At 44.0% G+C, this 22,453-nt stretch overlaps 1 long non-coding RNA gene across 1 annotated transcript in view; it reads left to right on the plus strand.

Annotated features, from left to right (window-relative positions):
• LOC142160338 (uncharacterized) overlaps nt 1-17,496 on the plus strand; it is a 480,167-nt gene extending 462,671 nt beyond the window's left edge. The window contains exon 2 of the long non-coding RNA XR_012693165.1: nt 17,380-17,496. This is a non-coding gene — a long non-coding RNA (uncharacterized LOC142160338). The remainder of the gene's footprint in view (nt 1-17,379) is intronic.
• Nucleotides 17,497-22,453: the final 4,957 nt, after the last annotated feature.

A 22,453-nucleotide genomic window follows, 5' to 3' on the forward strand; every position in this document is an offset into this window, starting at 1 on the left:
AGTGCAACAGGGACATTTTTTTGGGTTTACAAAGTCAAACAATAACACTACGACCCTGTCTGTCTGGGGTCTGTCAATGACGAATTGTCTGGAGCATGTTTTGAGGAGGTATTGTGGCCCCGGTATCAAATTGGGTACCGGGGCCACCCCACTATGCAGTCCAGATACTTGTTTGGTGGAATTCCGACACGTGGTGGGTTTTTTAATTATATTGTGGCCTCGGTACCAAATTGTGTACCGGGGCCACCACACTACGCAGTCAAGATACTTGTTTGGTGGAATTCAGACCAGTTGAGGGTTTTATTATTATATTGTGTGGACCACTCTATCTATACCACACTACAACTCTATACCACTCTATTTCCTACTTTAATTCTATTTCCTACTTTAATTCTATTACTAATTAATTAACATAAAGAGGAACAAAAATAACCAATTTTACCAAAAGTATAATATGACTTAGACTTACAAACACTACACTTGAAAGATCGTGCCTTTAAATGAAAAAGTAAGTCTTCATTGCATGACTATGTGCAACAGGGACAGTTTTTTTACAAAGTCAACTAATAACACTTGGACCCTGTCTGTCTTTAACATACTTAATGGGATCTCAATGACGAATTGTCTGTAGCATGTTTGGAGGAGGTATTGTGGCCCCGGTATCAAGTTGGGTACCGGGGCCACCCCACTACGCAGTCCAGATACTTGTTTGGTGGAATTCTGACACGTGGAGGGTTTTTTAATTATATTGTGGCCTCGGTACCAAATTGTGTACCGGGGCCACCACACTACGCAGTCAAGATAGATAGATGCGTATCATAGATAAAGTACATTCAGTGGTGTGGGGCAAATTGAAAAATATTCAAAATGCACTGACATTATCAAAAACAAGAGGTTGTCACACGCTAAAACTCCAACATGTATATGATGGAGAGGATGGAGGAGCAGCCGTATGTGTAGTGTAATGCAGACCTGTTGAAGGTTTTTTATATATTTTATTGTGGTGCCCAGTGCCCACTCCTCTACGCAGTCCAGGTACATTTATTGGTGCGATTCATAAAAGTTCAGGGTTTTTAAGATATTGTGGTGACCCACTCCTCTACGCAGTCCAGGTACATTTATTGGTGCGATTCATAAAAGTTCAGGGTTTTTAATATATTGTGGTGACCCACTCCTCTACGCAGTCCAGGTACATTTATTGGTGCGATTCATAAAAGTTCAGGGTTTTTAAGATATTGTGGTGACCCACTCCTCTACGCAGTCCAGGTACATTTATTGGTGCGAATCAAACAAGTTGATGGTTTTCTTATTATATATATTGTGGTGACCCACTCCTCTACGCAGTCCAGGTACATTTATTGGTGCGAATCATAAAAGTTCAGGGTTTTTAAGATATTGTGGTGACCCACTCCTCTACGCAGTCCAGGTACATTTATTGGTGCGATTCATAAAAGTTCAGGGTTTTTAAGATATTGTGGTAACCCACTCCTCTACGCAGTCCAGGTACATTTATTGGTGCGAATCAAACAAGTTGATGGTTTTCTTATTATATATATTGTGGTGACCCACTCCTCTACGCAGTCCAGGTACATTTATTGGTGCGATTCTTAAAAGTTCAGGGTTTTTAAGATATTGTGGTGACCCACTCCTCTACGCAGTCCAGGTACATTTATTGGTGCGATTCATAAAAGTTCAGGGTTTTTAATATATTGTGGTGACCCACTCCTCTACGCAGTCCAGGTACATTTATTGGTGCGATTCATAAAAGTTCAGGGTTTTTAATATATTGTGGTGACCCACTCCTCTACGCAGTCCAGGTACATTTATTGGTGCGAATCAAACAAGTTGATGGTTTTCTTATTATATATATTGTGGTGACCCACTCCTCTACGCAGTCCAGGTACATTTATTGGTGCGATTCATAAAAGTTCAGGGTTTTTAATATATTGTGGTGACCCACTCCTCTACGCAGTCCAGGTACATTTATTGGTGCGAATCAAACAAGTTGATGGTTTTCTTATTATATATATTGTGGTGACCCACTCCTCTACGCAGTCCAGGTACAATTATTGGTGCGAATCATAAAAGTTCAGGGTTTTTAAGATATTGTGGTGACCCACTCCTCTACGCAGTCCAGAAAGATACCTTTTTGCAACGTTTTGGACTAATAACTATATTGTGAGGTGTTCAGAATACACTGTAAATTAGTGGAAATGCTTGTTATTGAATGTTATTGAGGTTAATAATAGCCTAGGAGTGAAAATAAGCCCAAAAACTTGATTTTTAAACTTTTTATGTTTTTTTCAAAAAAAATCCGAATCCAATACCTTAAATCCGAACCGAGACCTTTCGTCAAGTGTTTTGCGAGACAAATCCGAACCTCAAAAATAACGAAAATCCGGATCCAAAACACAAAACACGAGACCTCAAAAGTCGCCGGTGCACATCCCTACCTTAGTGTGCTGGAAATTTCATGGGGGGGGGGAGCTTAGACACTTTGATTCCTTGAAACAAGTTGAGCAATAATAGAACAGAGGGGTTTGCTACAACCATTCTGGAACCCAGAGGATCTTTTAACTTGACTCTTTAACTCTACCTAAAAGTAAATTATTAATTTTGGTTGGAGTTATTCTTTAAGTGATAACAATATGCTTCATTAATGTCTTCTTGAAGAGCAAACCCCATTTACAGGAGGTGTTTCAATTCTTTCAAAATGTATTTCTAGATAATATGATGCATTCTGCGATTTTTTGTGATTTTTTTTTAATAACTAGATAGCAACATTCAATTGGAAAAACAACATAAGGCAACTCTAGCTTTTATGTGTAAAGTGAATATACATATACTTATGGCTCCATGCATGTTAAAAATGATGCTTATTTTATACAAAATAAACTGAAATTAAACTTCTACTGTTTTAAAAAACAAGATAATTGTTGTAATACTTTGCAGTAAATATGGGCATTGGTCTTTTAGGTGTTATACTGGGTATCAAACAATAAAGTGCTAAATAAATAAATCCCAGGTTATTGTGATGGATAAGTAAAATGTATTCACACTGATTGCCAAGTCCAAAGAGCTTTGGATGATAAGTCACTTTTATTCACTTCAAGGCGCACTTGCAAAATGCTATTTGCAAAATGCTTTTTTGTATGGTAATTCTTCTATCAGAACCATGGACAGAGGTGTAAATATGCTAAACTGTACATTTGATGCAGTATACTGTAAACTCAGTATGTCCAAGTGTGACCACCATCAGTAGTAACGTAGATAGAGCATCCGTAAATAGGGGTGTGCATAAATTACATATCATTATTTTAGATGGTACTGTGATAAGTCCTTTATAAGTTAATCCAATTCTATTATTTAATTCTGTGCTTTCAATGAGACAAAATAATGATTCTAGCCCACTCTGGCTTAATAATGTTTATGGTTTAAATATCAAGACTAAACATAGGATGAAGTGTGAAGCACAACAATGATCTTGCAGGGAGTGATAGGTATTATGGTTCTCAGCTGACATGAAGCTACACTAAGACACACGCATTTGTCATCATAGGATCATGTCATAATTTATAGTCACTGTCACAGCCCGAAAGGCAAACATAAGGACTATTTTTCAAACATTTATTAAACTATTGCAATACAAAGTAATGGAAGAGTTCATTGTTCACATAGTTTTACATTTTGTATAATTTAATGAGAAAAATAATTTTTACCATGTTAATACCGGTGGTAATTGTTTTCACGATTGCCACCAATCCGACATCGACAAGTCCCCCAACTAAATTTTCTGGCAAACCGATGGGATAATAAAAAGACTTACCTTGAAGCCAAAGCTGGAGATCTCCGATTGGATCACCATGCTGACAGCAAATTATCCCGATTGGAGAAATGTTCGCCACTGCAGCTTGATGTCATTGCGACGTCTGTCAATAGAAATTTAAAGCGGCAATGTGAGGACCCCTAAGGTTAAGTGTTTAAACAGTTAACCCGACATTGCCGTTTTAAATTTCATTTGACAGACGTTGCGATGATGTCAAGCTGTAGTGGCGAACGTTTCTCCAATCAGGATAACTTGCTGTCAGCATGGTGATTCAATCGGAGATCTCCAGCGTCGGCTTCAAGGTAAGTCTGTTTATTTTCACATCGATTTGCCAGAAATTCAGATTTTAGTTGGACGGCTTGTCGATGTTGGATTTTTCCTCATTGATAAAGCGCTCCCAACCTGTTAATACACCATTTTTATTCAAATCATGTTTACATTAGCAGTGCATTTAGCCTGTGACATCATAAGTGTTATGGATGCTTAGGCAAGATCAGAGGGAAATATAGAGTTTTGGATTCCTTCCTCTATGGAATATATCAAGAAAAGCTTTTGCACTACCATTTATAGCACTAATAAGGCTGTGTACTGGCTACCGGCACCCCTTTCAGGCAATGTGATTTGTAGAATTTCCATTGGTAGGTTATATATAGATTCACATATTATTATTGTAACTACCAGGTATTCGTATAGCACCATTAAAACACAATTCATTAAAATATTAAATATTCAATATTCTTTTTAGATAAAGTAAACTTCTGGTAGGGTGGCTAGCATGTATAACAGCATATTACTAATATATGGTAGTTAGTGTATAACATATACTGTCAAGATAGTGGATATTATTATTATCTTTTATTTATAAGGCGCCACAAAAGTTCTGCACATGACATCTACAGACAACAATGATTCAGAACACATTACATAATACATAGTACATTAAAAACAAAATAAAAAGACCAGACTTACTGAATGAACAAAACATACACAGATAACATGGTAATACAGATCAAATTATTTATGTGACAGTGAGTGAGAGTGATGTCCAATATGAAATAGTCTTGAGTTCATGTAAAACAGGGCTAGCGAAAGAGGCCTAGAGGTACAGAGGTTGATGGAATAGTAAAAGGAAAACACAAGGCCATAGGGCCCTGTTCTTGAGAGCTTACACCCCAAAGGGAAGGGGAGCACAAATAAGATGGTAATGAGTGGGGGAGTGGAGGTGATAGCCAATGGGGAGTTAGGAGGAGAACTGATAGACCTGAATAAAAAAAAAGTCTTAAGTGTATGCTTGAAAAAGCCTTGGAGAAGAGGCTAACCTGATAGTGCATTGGAGATCATCCCACACACATGTGGAGCAGCCTGCGTGAAGTCCTGGCACCTGGCAGTAGGAGTGGGAGGTGGTAATCAGTGAATTAGTGAGGCAGCGTTCATTGGCAGAGTAGAGGAGGTGACAAGGTGTGTGGGTAGAGATGAGTTTAGAAATGTTAGGGGGGCGGATTGGTTGAGAGCTTTGTAGGTGAAGGTAAGAAGTTTAACTTTAATTATGTATGCTTCGTGGGAACCAATGTAGCGACTGAGTGAAGAGAAAAGGCAGAGAGAAAGCGGTAGAGCTACGGAAAAGAAAGGCAGGCAGCAACATTGAGGATAGACTTAAAAGGTGCAAAGTGGGAGTTAGGTAAACTAGAGACAAGGAGCTTATAGTAATCAAGGTGAGAGATTACAAATGCGTGAATAAGAGTTTTGGTGGCTTTGGTTGGTGAGAATAGGCCGGAATTTGAATATATTCTGGAGGTGGAAGTAGCCAGATTGACTGAAGGTGTAATTGGAAGGAGAGAGAGGGTTAAAGCTGACCCCTAGGCAGTGGACTTGAGGGACAGAAAGGAGGGTAGTGTTATCAACAGAAAGTGAGAGGGGGTAAAGGAGCCCGGGAGGTGGGGGAAGCTGATTATTTCAGCCTTTGCAAAATTGAGTTTAAGAAAGCGCTGGGACATCCAAGATGAGATGGCTGAGAGACAGCAGGAGACACGAGATATAGGGTCAAGAGAGCAAAGATAGATTGAGTTTCATCAGCATGCAGGTGGTACTGAAACTCCAAAGAATTAAATGAAGTCACCAATAGAGGAGGTATAGAGTGAGAAGAGCATGCTATGATATAAAGCAGCCCTCTAATCAAGTAGCTAGTATAAAGAGCAGGTCACTTAGTCACTGTCAGCTCGGCAGCCACTGTCACTGCTAAGTGTCTTTACAATTTAGCTCTCTGTGCTATGATTCCTTAATAGTGTCAGACAACAAAAAGTATAACCAGCTTCCACATCCTGAAACTATTAACAATTCAAAGTGCTACTGAAGGGCTGTAGGCAATTTTACTAATATGACTAATTGAAACTGCTGTCCCACATAAATTGGCATAAATATGAATGTGTGGAACAAATGCCCACATTTTTTATATAATAATATATAATAATAATAATAATAATAAACAGCATACTTATCTACTTCCAAATGTCACTATATACACAATATATATATTAACAATGCATAATAGAATAATAAAATGTACAGCATGTATAACAGAGAAGTGAAATTTCACTATATATTCAGAATAAGAACAATTAGAAACACTGTAGTGAAAGACAAGCAGTATTGTGTAATGCCTCCTACTCACATTCCACTAAATAATGTATCTTCAATTTATTTATTTTCACCCCAGATACATCCAAAACGAATGCATTTATTATTTATGTATTTATTTTCTTTCAATTCAATCAAACATGGGAACTTACACCTACAAGGCAATTATATTACCATGGACTATTGCAAACCTGCCAACATTTTTTATTCTCTTTGAAGGACACCTATTATGACCTTTGTATACCACATGCCATTGTGAGACTCTTACATAGAGCACTGAATACTAATTCTTACTTCAAAATTACTACAACCTGTAAGTTAAAAAAAACTTAACATAATTAGTAAAGCTATAGAAATTACTATCTAATCTAGCCATCAATAAATGCAAACCCCAAAATTCAACTTTCCAAATAAAAAATAAGTCCCATCTTAAAGGGGTTGTACGTTTCTTCAATTTCTTTGAAGGCTGATCAATATTTTTGACAGCAATCAGTGGTAGGGGCTACAATTAGGGTGTTTTGTGTTTTTGTATGTGTGGGGATGGGGGGGGGGGGGGGTAACAGTGCCATAGTTGGCCCTGAATGATTGTTCTAAACCACTCAGAACCATTTATTTGCCACCATCTTACTTACAACAACCTTTCTATTTTCAGATATCTGTGTTTGTTGTGGGCATGGGGTAGGGCAATGCATTTAATACTGTCCCTTGAAGAATGTAATCACCCTTATACTTAATACAAACTCACAAGCAGGAGGCGTTCATGTAAATCTAACAAATTGCACCTACTTAGTTTGCAAGAATCTGCGGGCACAGGCTCTAAACCCTTGGTACCCAGAAGAGAATAATTTTTATGAACACAACTTCTCAAAGTGTCATGGATAATACTAAAAAATGTAATAAAATGCATAGTGTTGATTACCCTTCAAATGCATTCCCCTCTTCGTTTAAAAATCCCCACATATAACCATAAAAATAAAGACACGGGCACCGACTTAAGTTTGGAATAAAAAGGTCCTTTTATTACATTATTATTTTTAAATTATTTGTTTATTTTTATTTTATTTTATTTATCTTTATTTTATTTTATCTATCAATACTATCAAAATGCTATAAACAATTTGGACCTTTTTCTTTATAGAGGTGGCGAAGAGCAAGGGCAGCCAGCTAAAACCAACATAAACCAATACGGTGGAAGATCGCCTCCTTTCCACCAACCCAGGTTAACACCTTAACTATTGGCCGGTACTATACACTATAAATTAACTCAATACCCTCTGAACTCAAACTGGTCAAGCCCTTTCTAGGCAAAAACCTGATACTCCTTACAAGAGTATCAACGAGTCTAATAACATAGAGGGAACCAAGGCTATATTGCCAACACATTAAGTACCGTATGTTTAACAACCTTATGACTGCCATGCTCTCCTGCCACAGCCGAGTGCCCTACGGACCACGCGGCCCGCCACCTAAAGAAAGAACTAAACCCTTGAGCTCTGAAAAAATCCTCTCTATAAACAAAACCGTTCCTACTGGCGACAAATGAACCCCATCCACTCTAAAAAGATGCCTCTTGTCTACTGTTAAACCAGGATGACTAATGACAACCCCCTGTATGTCCCTAATGTTCTGCCTCGCGTATCCATTTATCTTTTTAACCACCTTTATCAATGTGGCCGGGGGGATAGATGACCTCCAGGACAACCGAGGTATTATGTTGGAACAACAAACTTTCATTGAAGGCCATCGGGCATGAATTTTTGCGAGATCTTCACAAATGTTAATGATTAAATCAAGGGATTTGCCCTTTCCTACATCATAACCTCCCAAATGAATGACCACTATATCCGGGGTACCATGATCTTCTATTTCTTCCCCTAACGTGGGAATCAAAGCCGCCCATACCATGCCCCTTTTACCCAACCAGCGGATGTCAACTGGGTGTGTGAAACCGGACCACCTCTCCGCTATTCTGTGTTTCGCCGCCCAAAAGATAAACAAATGACCCACGACCCATATCCTTGTCTTCTTCACCGAAAAACCTAAAACAAAATGAATAGTCTCATCAATCATAACCGTATCTGAGAAACGTGCGCCACCAAACAATCGTGTTAAAAAACAGAACTATATTTTTATTTTATTTTTATTTCAATTTTAAAAACTACACTGAGGTATCCCCTCCCTACCAGCGGGGCCACCCCAACTTAATTCGAATATTGGAAAGGGAAAAAGATCCTATCTTTAGCTCTAAAAGCAATTCATTTTATCTACTTTGTCTCGTTTATTGACTGATTTATTTATTTATTTTTCTTAAACTGAAATTATCTTTACTTTTTAATTCTTAACAAAATGAAATGGAAAATTGGTAACCCATATGAAGGTAAAAACCCCTTGTTAACCCCGGGAGGCACACACACTAATCAGGCCTTGCCAAGGAAAACAAGAGGAAAAATTCCTCCATGCCCCCGTTTAACACAGCGAGCAGCAAAACCCTGAGTCACCAAGTGATAGATGAGAAAAGAAGAGATGAAAGCGATAAAGAACCATGAGAGACATAAGGAGAGAACATGACCATATATATAAGAGCCTTTACAAGGCTCATTTATCCGGCCGGATATATTTCTTATAGGCCTGCGACTTCTATCTCCCTAACGCTTGAATCTCATTGACAGATGCCCCTCTGGCTGCAGCGGCTGTGGCCGCCCCTATTCTGAAAGAATGCGTGCCATATTCAACAGGGTTAAGGCCAACCTCCCCAAGGGCCCATTTTAACAAAGCGCTAAACTGAAATTTAGTTACTGGTGTATTGTCCAAATGACTTAACCACAAACCTTCCCCTGGGGGCCGAATTTTAGCGAATTGATTGGCCAGCTTGACCGGGCATATGGATGTTTCCTGCTGCTCCGTAATCGCTAACCAATGACCTCTGCCTAACTGATCCGTTTTGGACTTGACTATCTTACAAACGTATCACATTAGTTTGTAAAATAACATTTCTAAACAACAAAGCTCCCCCTATGTCAATCTTAGATCTGGCTACCAACTTACTAACCCTAAAGGCTCCGTGATACGCCATTGAAAAAGCCAGCCCAAATAGCAAAGCCTCATAATCATCTGTAGCTAAATTACGCAGCACCGCAATCAATCTGGCTAAAATTTGCCCGTCAATCGGCCGGTGAGTGTCATTAGTTATAGGCTGAATCCTGGACCAACCCTTCAGTGCTTTAGTTATGATAAATGACTTTGTGGGATCCTGCACGCTGTTCAACTTAGCCATGAATGAAATACCAGCCAAAAGGGACCCCATCTTTGCTCTAGAAACCCCTTTGTTGTAACACTTCCACATAAAACCCATAATAGAGGGAATCTGACCTGAAGCGTCGCTGTTGCAAGATGCGCAGTAATTCAACCAACGTTCCCATGCCCCTTGATAACATTTTCTAGTTTCCGGAGCCAAGGACGCTTCTGCTAGCCACCTTATCCCTAAAGGACCATCTGCCAAACATAAGGAGGACACTGTAAGCCGGTTAAACTTGCCTGTGGAGCCAGAGATCTGAAACGCTGCCATTCAAAACTGTCATGGGCACTAGGAGTCTTTACCCAGGTATCACAAGATGATCGACTTACCAGAGCAGTATAGTTGGTAATATGGTACTCTGGTAGCGGGGTGATCACGGAACAGGAGACAGCAGGTGATAAGAGAATGCTTGAGGAAAGTCTATGACTAGCAGCACTGGTAATAGGTAGATAACTGTACACGAGGAACTGGATGGACAAGGAAACGTGAGGGTAGTCAGTGGTCTGTGTGTAGCAAGTTGTACCACTGCTATAGTGAGGTGGAATGTCCAGGAGTAACGAGGAAGTGATGAGAGTCAGCGGTCTGCGTATAGCAAGTTGTACCGCTGTCTGGGTGAAGGAATGGAATCCAGGTGAAGGTATCCGGGGAGTCAGTGGTCTGCGTTAGCAAGTTGTACCACTGCTATGTGAAAGGATACTGGAAACAGGTGACTCAGAAAACAGGTAACAGTGGTCTGCCTCTAGCAAGTTGTACCACTGAAATATATAAGTGAGGAGGAGCACGGGCAGATAAATGCATTGCAGAGTATACACGGGCACACTGAACTTGATCCCACGATGATAGGCACACAATAATAATAACTGAGCAGCACTGCACAAATATACAAAGTCACTAGAACTATCCAGGCTAAAAGGTAACACAGTCAAATGATAGCAATAGTCCCAGTGGATAGGAAACTCCGGAGGAGAACAACTCAGTCCAGCAAGATATGCAATACACCAGCACAGTCAATGAGAAGTATGCATACCGTGGTTCAGGAGAGCAGGCTGTCAGAGATAGGTGCAGGAATACCTGAACGGCTGGAGGCCGGCATGATGTGAGGTCCCAGGAGGGTGGAAGCGGTAACCAAGTAGGTGCAGCGCACGGTAGGTAGACCAGCAAGGATGTAGACAATACTCAGGAAGCAGTAGTATATAGAACTGGACACCTGGAGAACACGAGAGAGCTGAGGCGGTCTAGCTGATATGAAAGCAGCGGAGCGTTGATCCGATGCAGACAGGCGAGTTGACACAAGCAGGAACGCTGTAGAAGCACGGAGACAGCGGATCGGCTGGCTGCAGACACAATGAGTACTGGAGGGTTGCGATGAGCAGGATACTGCAGATACACGGAGGCAGCGGATAGGAATCAGCTGGTGCAGTCACGATGAAACACGGGAGAGTTGAAGTGAGCAGGATACTGTAGATACACGGAGGCAGCGGATAGGAATCAGCTGGTGCAGTCACGATGAAACACAGGAGAGTTGAAGTGGTTTGGCAGCTGTAGAAGCACGGAGGCAGCGGATAGGAATCAGCTGGTGCAGTCACGATGAAACACGGGAGAGTTGAAGTGGTTTGGAAACTGTAGAAGCACGGAGGCAGCTGATAGGAATCAGCTGGTGCAGTCACGATGAAACACGGGAGAGTTGAAGTAGTTTGGAAACTGTAGAAGCACGGAGGCAGCGGATAGGAATCAGCTGGTGCAGTCACGATGAAACACAGGAGAGTTGAAGTGGTTTGGAAACTGTAGAAGCACGGAGGCAGCGGATAGGGATCAGCTGGTGCAGTCACGATGAAACACAGGAGAGTTGAAGTGGTTTGGAAACCACAAACGAACAACAGGAATCAGCAGGAGCTGAATACACGAGGAAACACAGGAACACCTTCAGAGGCTCATGAGGAATGAGACTCCAAGATCAGGCAACGAGGTATTGACCACAGGTGCTTTAAATAGGGAGTGTTGCCTGATCAGCCAATTAACTAAAAGGAACATGTACTGAAGGGTTGAAAGGACTGCACATGCGCAGACCCTAAGGATGGTGGACGGCCACGGTTCCTAAACACACGAGAAGTCGCACTCACAGATGAGTGACAAAAATGAGAAAGAGCATCGGCTATTTGGTTATCCACGCCAGGAACATGACGTGCCCGAAAGCTAATGTCAGACTCTAAACACCTCAACACCAGGACATGGAGCAAATTAATTGCCGTGCGTGAGGAGGCGCTTTGCTTGTTAATAGCCTGCACCACACCTAAGTTGTCACACCAAAAAACCACGCTCCTGCCGCGCTACCGGACAGCCCACAGCTCCAAAGCCACAACAATGGGAAACAACTCTAACGTTAACAGATTTCGCACCAAGCCTTCAGATCTCCATGACTGCGGCCAGGGTGCCGCGCACCATTCCCCTTGGAAAAAGGCACCAAAACCTTTCGAGCCTGATGCGTATGTATGCAAATCCAAAGATGTACTAGCTACTGCGGGTGCTGGCCATACTCTTACACCGTTAAAAACCACTAGAAAACAACTCCATATACCTAGATCCTCCCTAATCTCTGCCGACAACCACACCTGGGAATGGGGACTACGCAAGCCTGACGTTGGTAGCTGAAGCTTCCTACAAAATACTCGGCCCATGGGTATTTCTCGGCAAGCAAAATTGAAAGAGCCTAGCAACGATTGAACTTTACGCAACGTGCAAGATGGGACAGCCAAGACCTCTCCTATCACTGATTGCAACTTAGCCACTTTATCAGATGGTAAACGACAACAACCTTCCAATGTGTCAATTTCGATACCTAAAAACCTCAGGCATGTGGCCGGGCCCTCTGTTTTGTCTGCAGCTACTGGCACCCCCATCACACGAAATAGCGCTTGCGCAGCATACAATGTTTCCTTACAACAAGGGGAATTAGCCGGACCTATAAACAGGAAGTCATCCAGATAATGCGCAATGCCGCAATGTCCTGTCCCTGCCCCGATACACCAATGAAGGAAGGAACTAAACGCCTCAAAATATGCGCATGACACTGAACAGCCCATTGGCAGGCACCAATCCACATAGTAATCGTTCCGAATTCTAAAACCCATAAATTTAAAGGACTCTGGATGCAACGGGAGGAGGTGAAAAGCCGATTCTATGTCCAATTTAGCCATCAGCGCTCCATTGCCAAATTCTCTCACTAGTGCTAACGCATTATCAAAGGACTGGTACACCACTGAGCTGATTTGTGGGTCAATTAACTGACCTACCCGCCAGGTGAGATAAATGCTGGATTAGTCTAAGTTTCCCTGGGGTCTTTTTAGGTACTATTCCCACAGGGGAAATGACTAAATCCCGAATGGGAGGGGATGAAAAAAGACCCACCATGCGCCCAAGGCCTATCTCTTTTCCTACTTTTTCCGCCAGGATGTCAGGGTGCACGTATGCAGAGGGAAGGTTTCTAGCGGCAGTACCCGCCACCCCACTATTTATGGGGAGACGAAAACCAAGGCGAAAACCCTCCCTAAGGTAAGAGGCCTGCGCCGCATCTGGGTAAAGGGCCAGCCATTTACAGAGGATTGGGAAAATAATGGGGGAGTCCGCTTTAGACATTACCCCCCGCCCCTCCCCGTCCCCTACCGACTCCACTGGCGCCCCTGGGGCATTCTTTGAGGGGATGACTTCCTCGACAATTGGTGCAGACGTGCCTATACCGGCACGAATCTCCCCTTTCGCATGAGGAATTGTTAAAGGCAAAGCAGCGATTCTTGGAAGACTGGGGAGCACCTCGTCTCCCCCCATACGGAAACCTGGCTACCTGAGGGGGACCGTACCCTATGCTCACCTCCCATACCTGGGCTCTATTTAACCTTAACCAGATCTCCACATCCTTAAAAGCCAGGGGCATATAAAGCTGACCGTGCACCTTCTCGCGAAACAGCTTATCGTACAACCTCCAGGTACCTGGGCGTTCACAACTATGCATCTCATTAATAAGGTGAAGATATTTCCATACGTCTATGATTGCATCAGGTCTGGTTTCCAAATAGCAAGCTGAGAAAACGCAATACCCTGTCAGCCAGTTGGAAAAGTTTCTGTAGGTATCCTTCCCTACTCCCCCTCGCGCGCACGCAGCTGCCAACTCTTTTTGTGCGACCTTCGTCAGCTCGAATATATCCACATAATGACCTTTCTTAATCTTGTGCCTCATGCTGCGCCTAACTCCTATCAACAATGCCGTGTTTTCACATCTAACCAGGGGACCTCCAGCCGGAGTGGAAGACGCTGCCTGATCTACGCTCTTCCTTTTAGTTCCCCCGAAGTGGGTGTTAAGGATTTTAATAAGCTTGCGCTGACCCTGCCTAGGGGAAGAAGGGGCTGACTCATCACTGGTGGTAGCTATGCTTGAACTGGACATGTATGTGTTGCTTATAGTAGAACCGTCATACTCACCGACCGCTCCCTGCGCCTCCTGCAGATCCAATCTCGATCCACCTTCGCCTTCCGAAACGACTGGCTGCGACCCCTGCTGCCCTGTCGAACTCCCTGCCGCCACCTCCTGGTGCACCTGCGCCCCTGCTCCGTCCATGCCCGTCCGCCCTGCCACTGAAAGTGGCTGCATCTGTGAAACTGGATAAGAAGAGACGTTAGCACATGGAGAAGACAAGTTGCGCAACTGCTGAGGAGGAACCCCATCCGGGGTAGACACTGGGGGGTTGACCATGAGATGACTGAGGAAACCGGCTTGAGGGGGAACCCCTTGATCCCTAACTCCCGGCTGACTAACCAGAGAAAACGAATCCATACCAGAAACAGAAGACCTATTAACCAAGGAGGGTTGAGGGTAAGAATGTAAATACTGACCAGCTAAGGCTGGATAAGGGGCCGACCACAGATTACCCGCTTCAATTACAGACCCATAACCCCTAGGGGGGTATGGCAATGACCAAGAGGGGGAAGGTCCCTCCGTCCTGGGTAAATTGCTGAAATAGTTTTGAGACGGCCCTACCACGGCAGAGTCAGAAACCAGAGATCTGTTAGCAGCCAAACCAAGAGCAAGGGACGGCTGATGCGACGGACCACCACCCCAGGAGGAAAAACAACCGGGGCTGGGCCCAGCAAGCCAGGGGCCCTATTGGAAGATACCCCAGCCACAACCTGAGACTCAAAATCAGCAGAAAAAAGGAGGGGAGAGGACTCCGGAGGGTGGGATCCCTGTCCAGGGAAAGGGGCAGCGAAGGGAGGGGATTTAGGGGCATGGTACTACGGAAAGGGGGCAAAAGGAGGGGAGGAACCTGTTGGGACCCACTGGGGGAACTGAGAGATTGCTGCCGGAAAACCTGGGGCCCTGAAGGAGAAAGGGACTGCACTCCACTGACAACAGCTTCCCGACCAAGAGACCCCGAGGGAAGTAGAGGGTCCAAAATAACTGGTCCCAGGCCTCTATAATGGGACCCCTGCAACTGCCCACCGGCCTGACCCTATCCCCAAAGGGGGAGGCACCTCCTACTTGTGCCCCAGATGCAACCTGCTCGACAATGGCGGCAGAGGGGGGGATTAAAGATGGCTGACGGGAGCTGGGGATCTCCCCGGGACAGAGGAAGGAGATCCCCTGCCCCTGGCACTGGCATAACACCTAATGCGCTGAACAGCTCCGGATGCAAGCGGCCTAGCCGCCCGCTCCGGAGCCCTAGCTCTGCGTGACCGACTCGGCCCCGCCCCGCGAGAACTTCTCGCGGCGGCCGAGTCACGTGGCCTGCGGACAGAAGCGCTGCTTCCCGTGATGAAGTCCCCGCCGGAGGGGCCTGGAGCCTCTGCTTGTCCCTGGGCAGAATGAGGGGGGGGATATCGGTGGGGGTGGACAGGGATACAGGGGAAGACAACGCTGACAGGGAGGAGGGGGGGAGGGGACCCCGCGAACCTGGCGGGAATGGACCTGGATCTCCTAGGGCGGGATAAAGACATAATGAAGAGAGGGAAAATCAAGTTAGGGGAAAGAAAAAGAGAGAAGAGGAATGAGAGCAAAGGGGAAGACAGGATAAAGAGAGAAAGGAGAAAGAGAGAAGCAAGAACAAACCACAGGGAGATACACAGAGAACAAACAAAAGGGGAGTTAGATACTACGCCTGATGCTGCAGCTTCTCCGGATCCAGGAAACAAGAAGCTCTCTCCTTCTTCCACTGCTTGATATATTCTTTCCACGACACTCCCACTTCCTTCCTATTGACTGATTACACTACAGCCCTAAAACCCCCCAGTGGTGAGTAACATTATCAGCTTCACATCACATGATTTTAAACTCCTTCGGCTAATGACCTCTCTCATAATACTCTTTGTGTACAAAACTGGTTAACACAAGGACATTAAGCAATGTAACATTCCCCTGACAGGCCTAAGACCCTGCAAACTATCAATACAGTACTTGAAAATGCTAATGGATATACACAGAGTAAGAATGTTTCTTCTTAATGCAGCCATAATTGCTCTGAGCTTCTGTGTGCGGCCATGAATGGGATGTTATAGACCCCAGTATAGTTAGACATAGGGCACACTGGTGACCTCCTCAAGGGTCCAGTTACCTAATCACATTAAATCATATTTTGTTCTTGATTACTGTTTGCTGAAAACATATGTCGTGAACATAGAGAGCTTGCAGGTATTTATAAGGGATAATTCATAACTGCAGTGTAAATAGGTTGTATCAAATTAATCCATTGATAAGTTAGTGTAAAAGTTAAAGACGGAGAGTCTGATGTAATTGTGTTTGGTGGCTTTTTACATCCCAGTGTGAGGAGATAAGCTTGCCACTTTTAGCAGCTTCCAGGATGTCTCACTGGTAGCTTTAGACACTTGAATAGACTTTGTGGTGCCAATCACAGCTGGAGATCCTGGTAGGCAGCATGTGAAAGTCTCTACAGGTATATAGAGATATGACCTTCAAATTGTCATAGTTCATATTTTGGGAAATCTGGATGCCACTCCATACTGAGGGGCAAAAACCACACAAGGGGATTAAAACATAGATACCAACTACACAGAGAACAGCCATAGTCACATGTATTTCAGGATGAGATTGGATATTGTGGTAATCTCATCATATTTGGCATTTAAATGTGCAGGAAATTATGATCGGTTTATTGAAGGGAAAGTTATGTCTCTGGGAGATATCTGAGGAAACCTAAGACCGGTCAAAACTTAGGAATAGTTTGAACAAACCTGAGGTGACACCCAGGGGACATTTCCGCCCCCACATTAGCATTCACACTGCCCTTGTGAATGCCGTCCCATTTGAGTTTGATTAAAAATCTGTGTTCTGGAGGGACAAAGGGTCGGCTTCTTAGGGATCAATCTAATTGAAGGACTGTCCATCTTTTCTGCCTGCCCCAGGCATACAGATTATAAGTAAGTTTTGCTCTGCACGTTTATCTCTTTTATTTTAGACTGTTTGCTTTTTATGTCAATATATTAATTGTTCATTCATTATTTTTCATTATATCTGAATGCCCTGTATTTTTGTATATTAAATCTACAATTTAATAAGTTGCGTCCTTGATACTCTAACGAATCCATTGCCTGTTTAGAAGAGACAGATTGCTCGACCAAGTTAACCCTTGGAATGACAGTGTGTGATTTGTTGATACATTTGATTAACAAGCTGTGTGTGCTTGCATTTACATTTGTGTAACAGTCTGGAGGTGTGAAGAGTTAACCCTGTGTGTGCTGGTGTGGGTCTTGCTAGTTTGTGGAACTAGAAGCCTGTGTGCCAGTGTGGGACAGTATATTGGGGTCCTATTGCCCGTACTCAATAGGTGGTGGCAAAACCTGAAGTGTTTGGGGGTGTGAGAGCGCTGTGTTGAGGGCGATTCCGTAGGTCTATAATCTGTGTGATAGGTAGAGAGAGACTGCGGGCTGAAATCGTGTGTGACCTCATACAGTGAACACCCCAAAGTCACGGCAGCTGGGAGCGTGTTTGTGACAAATTGGTGGCATAGCGATGGGATTATTTAATTTCTTAGAGTATTAAGTGCATGGTTTAAGCAATTAACCCTTGCACTTATAAACTGATTGTAACCTTGCGAGGAATACAATAGGTTTACAAGGACAAAACTCAGAGCTATAATTTTTTAAGACATACATGCAAATCAGTTCCCTCCCCTTCTCTCTTGTTTGTGTTTTTCTATCTTTTATTTTGCAACATAACTGAGGAGATGGCTGTGGCATATAAACATTTGACAAAGGAGGCGCTGATTTCAGATTGTGAGGATGGAGGAATTCCCACCAGTGGCAAAAGCAAGGAGCAATTGATTGAAGCTCTTGCGCAGAGGGATCAGCATCAAGTCACAGTTGTGTTCCAGGAAGTGCATAGCCAGGATTCAGAAGCGGACCTGACTGTGGATATTCCTCAAAACCAGGGAAGGTTAAATTCGGATAATTCTAATTGTTCATATGTTGACACTGCTGTGGACGTTTATTTGCAAACTGCCCTAAAATTTTTGGCCTCAGCGGACATTAGAACTAAAATGCAGCTTATACAGCAGTTCCAGGAGAAGGAAGCTGTTCACCTTCAGGAGAGTCGCGCTGCTATGGAAGCAGTGGAGCGCCAAGCAGAGCACCAGGCAGAAAGAGAAGCTGCCAAGGCAGAGAGGAGGAGAGGTAAGCAGCTGAGTTTGCAGTAATCAAGGCGGGAGAAGATCAGAGGGTCGGTGATAGTTTTGGTGGCATCATAGGAGAGGAAGGTTCTGATCCAGGCTATATTGCGGATATAGAAGTTGCAGGATTGGGCCAAGGACAGAGCCCTAAGGAACTGCAACTGGAAGTGGTGAAGGTGGGGATGAGGAGCTAGAGACAGAGAATGAGCTGTTACAACTCACCTGTCCTCGCTCCAGCGCCGCGATTCTCTCTCTTCCGGGTCCCGGCAGCACTGTCACATGACAGCACAGGGTGGGAATTCAAAATTGCAGACTATGAAAAACCTGTTCTGACGCCTGGGCAGCGTCAGAGCAACTTCCTCTGTTTCCTGACTTGGTGATTTCTGTGTGGATTCTCTGTGTACCAGTTCTGCTTTGCTGACTTCCCAGGCTCTCTCTCCAAGTGTACCAGACCCAGGCTTGCTGACCACGTATTATCTCCGCACCAAGTGTACCAAACCCAGACTTGTTGACCACGTATCAATCTCCACTCCAAGTGTACCAGACCCAGGCTTGCTGACCACATATTAATCTCCGCTCCAAGTGTACCAGACCCAGGCTTGTTGTACCACGCATTATCTGTATCCAGTGTACCAGACCTCGTCTATCCTGACCACGGAGTGGTTCATACTTACCTTCCAGTTCCAGTGTGATCGTGAGCTACCTCCTACATCCTTACCTCTAGAGGCAGAACAGTGGACCACGACCTGCGATCCTCCACAGCAAAGCCCATCCCGCCTTGCGGTGGTTCTTGGTGAACACCAGGAGGTTCGTAGACTCTGCATCACCGGCTGGCCAGCGCTGATCTAGAGTAAGCCAAGTACTCCATATTTTATTACCTACATTACTGCATTGTTGTACACGTTACATAACTGTTACATTTTGCTCTGACCTAAAAAATATTGGATACTTCGGGAGACCCTTCTCCTAAGGATTTGCTCCAACACCTGTTAGGAAGAGTAGAAAACCAGGAAGCTAATCAGGATCAATTGCTAAAATTTTTACAAGGACTGTCAGCCCGAATGGAAACCTTGAAGACAACTGTAGCAGTGTCAGGAATGGCATCAGCCCCTGTACAGGCTCCTCCTGTCGCCCCCTTACCTGCAGGTGCAGCCTCATCTCTGCGTATTCCTAACCCACCTAAGTTTGATGGGAAACCTAAGTTATGTAGGGGATTTTTACTGGAAATTTTCCTTCTGAAAAGGCTAAAGTAGCATATATAATATCCCTCTTATATGGTCAGGCCCTAGCCTGGGCATCCCCGCTCTGGGAGAGAGATGATCCCTTAATACATAATTACTCCAATTTCCTTTCTACCTTCAAGAAGGTTTTTGATGAGCCCGGTCGGGTCGCTAACGCAGCTACCAGTATCCTTCATCTCCGGCAAGGAAGCCTTTCTGTAGGTCAATATGCTGTGCAGTTTAGGACACTGGCCTCAGAGCTCCGGTGGAATAATAAAGCCTTAACAGCTGCTTTTTGGCAAGGTCTTACAGACTGAATTAAGGACGAATTGATTTCCCAAGAACTCCCTACTTCTTTGGATGATTTAATTTCCTTATGCATTAAAATTGATCTTCGCTTCAAGGAGTGATCTTTAGAGAAGGAACAATCCCGGCGTGGTCACTTTCGTCTTGCTCCTAGTTTCCCTGTTCAGCCTCCGGAGGAACCCATGCAGTTTGGAAGAACCCGCCTTTCGGTTGAGGAGAGAGAGAGAGAAGGTTCAGGAACAGATTGTGCTTGTACTCTGGCGAGGGGGGTCATCTTTTGGGTACCTGTCCTAAGCGGCCGGGAAACCACAGAACCTAACGTTTAGTAGGGAGGTTTCGTTAGGTCCCTCTGTTCACATCCTCTCTTCGTTCAACAGCAAAGATTGTCTTATTATACCCTGTGAAGTAGTGGTAGGTTCCAAGGTCCACTCTGTTTCTGCATTATTGGATTCCGGGGCAGCAAGCAATTTAATTTCTTCGGCTACCATCTCCCAACTAGGTATTCCTATCCAGTCCTTAGAGAGGCCCATCTCTCTCACCACCATTGAAGGAGGCACTATTTCTGAAGGACACATTCTGTCCAGAACCATACCTTTAACCTTCAGAGTCGGAGCGCTACATGTTGAGACCATCTCTTTTTTAGTGATTCCTAAGGCCATTAACTCCTTGATCCTGGGTCTGCCATGGCTTCATCTTCACTCTCCTGGGATAGACTGGCATTCTGGTGAGATCCTTTCCTGGAGTTCTGCTTGCTACAGCAGTTGCTTGATTGAGATAACCCCTATTTTTTCCAAAATTAATGCTCAACTGGGCAATCCCCAATTATTGCCGATTCATTACCGTAGTTTTTCCAATATTTTCTTTGAACAGGAGGCTAATAAACTTCCACCTCATAGGAGTTGGGACTGTGCTATTAGGTTTCAACCTGGTAAACCCATTCCCCACGGACGTATTTTTCCCTTATCTGTTCCTGAGACCAACGCAGTATCTGAATGTATTCAAGAAAATCTGAAGAGAGGATTTGTACAAAAATCATCATCTCCAGCAGGGGCAGGCCTCTTCTTTGTAAAAAAGAAGGATGGGGGCTGTGAGGAAACGGGGTACTACTGGACTGAGAACTTTGTATTCATCACCCGTTTCTCACGGTTTATTGTACTTTTTAATCCTTGGCCCAGTCTAAGTATATACACCAGAGCATTGGTGTATTATGTGTATTATTATTTCATGTTATTGGATACATTTTGCCCATACTATTACCTGTGATATTGTATGTAGTATAAATAGAAACAATATTGCCATACTGTGTGAAAATATCAGAACAACAGCAATCATTTTGCTTGTGCTAGCTAATGTAATTACCATTTGTCTCAAATGTGTATTGTATGGGGTGCAGCTGAGATGAGGTTTGTAATCAGAACAATGTCTGAGTTAACTAGCTGGCAGCCCATGTTAATTAGCTAGGTCAACAGATAACCTGAGAGGTAATGAGGTTAGAACTTCTACTCATATGCAATGTGCCTCCACAGTAATATATTGGTTGAAATAGCATGGGGAAATGTGTCAATATAAATGTAATTGTATCAAAAGGTATCACAGACTTATATTGTGTAACCCTGCTGATATCATGTGTCAAAAGTCTTATTGTTCCATGTAAGCGTGCAGTGTCATTCCTTGATGTACTATTGTAACCCCATGTGTAGTGTATCCAGCCAAAACAGCTAATTGAGTCAAGCCATTCTATTGTCTAATCAAGGTAACAGGGACAGTATGTCTAGCAGCTAAATTGTTGACTGGGAGGCCCCTTCTGTAAAGGGGAGGTTGGAGACATTTGACCCTACTGCCTGGGTAGAGAGAAAATAATATAGGGCGAGGAGAATGCCAGGGGGGCGATGCGAGTTTTGGAGGATCCTGGTGTAGAAGACATCAGTGAAAAGGACTCTGGGCCAGGCACTGTGGTGCCGCTGGAGGTGTTAGGTTTCAAGGTTACCTTAGTCAGTATTTACGCCGGCCTTCCTAGGGCGCGAAGTCTAACGGCCCTCCCGGTCTTCTCCAAGAACCGCCGCAAGGCAGGGTGGGTTTTGCTGCCGGAGAACCGCAGGTCGCGGCCCCCAGGTTAGCCTACTGACGTAAGGAGAGAGTTCTATGAGATGGACATGTAGCGGCACGGTCAGATCCACAGAAGAATAGATAACTGAAGTCACTAACCGTATATTCAGAAGGTAGTAGTCTGGAGTAGAGACTGGTGGAATGCAGGAGTCAATCCACGGTACAGCCCCAGGAGCAGAAGCGTAGTCCAGAATAGCCGGTTCGGTACACAGAGATCCGTCCGTTAATGCAGTACCAGGGATAAGGCAGAAGAATGGTCTGGAGAATAGCTGGTTCGGTACACAGAGATCCGTCCGTTAATGCAGTGCCAGGGATAAGGCAGAAGAATAGTCTGGAGGATAGCTGGTTCGGTACACAGAGATCTGTCCGTTATGCAGTACCAGGGGTTAGGCAGTAG

This window comes from Mixophyes fleayi, chromosome 6 (genome assembly GCF_038048845.1).
Source record: "Mixophyes fleayi isolate aMixFle1 chromosome 6, aMixFle1.hap1, whole genome shotgun sequence".
Classification (NCBI taxonomy): domain Eukaryota; kingdom Metazoa; phylum Chordata; class Amphibia; order Anura; family Limnodynastidae; genus Mixophyes; species Mixophyes fleayi.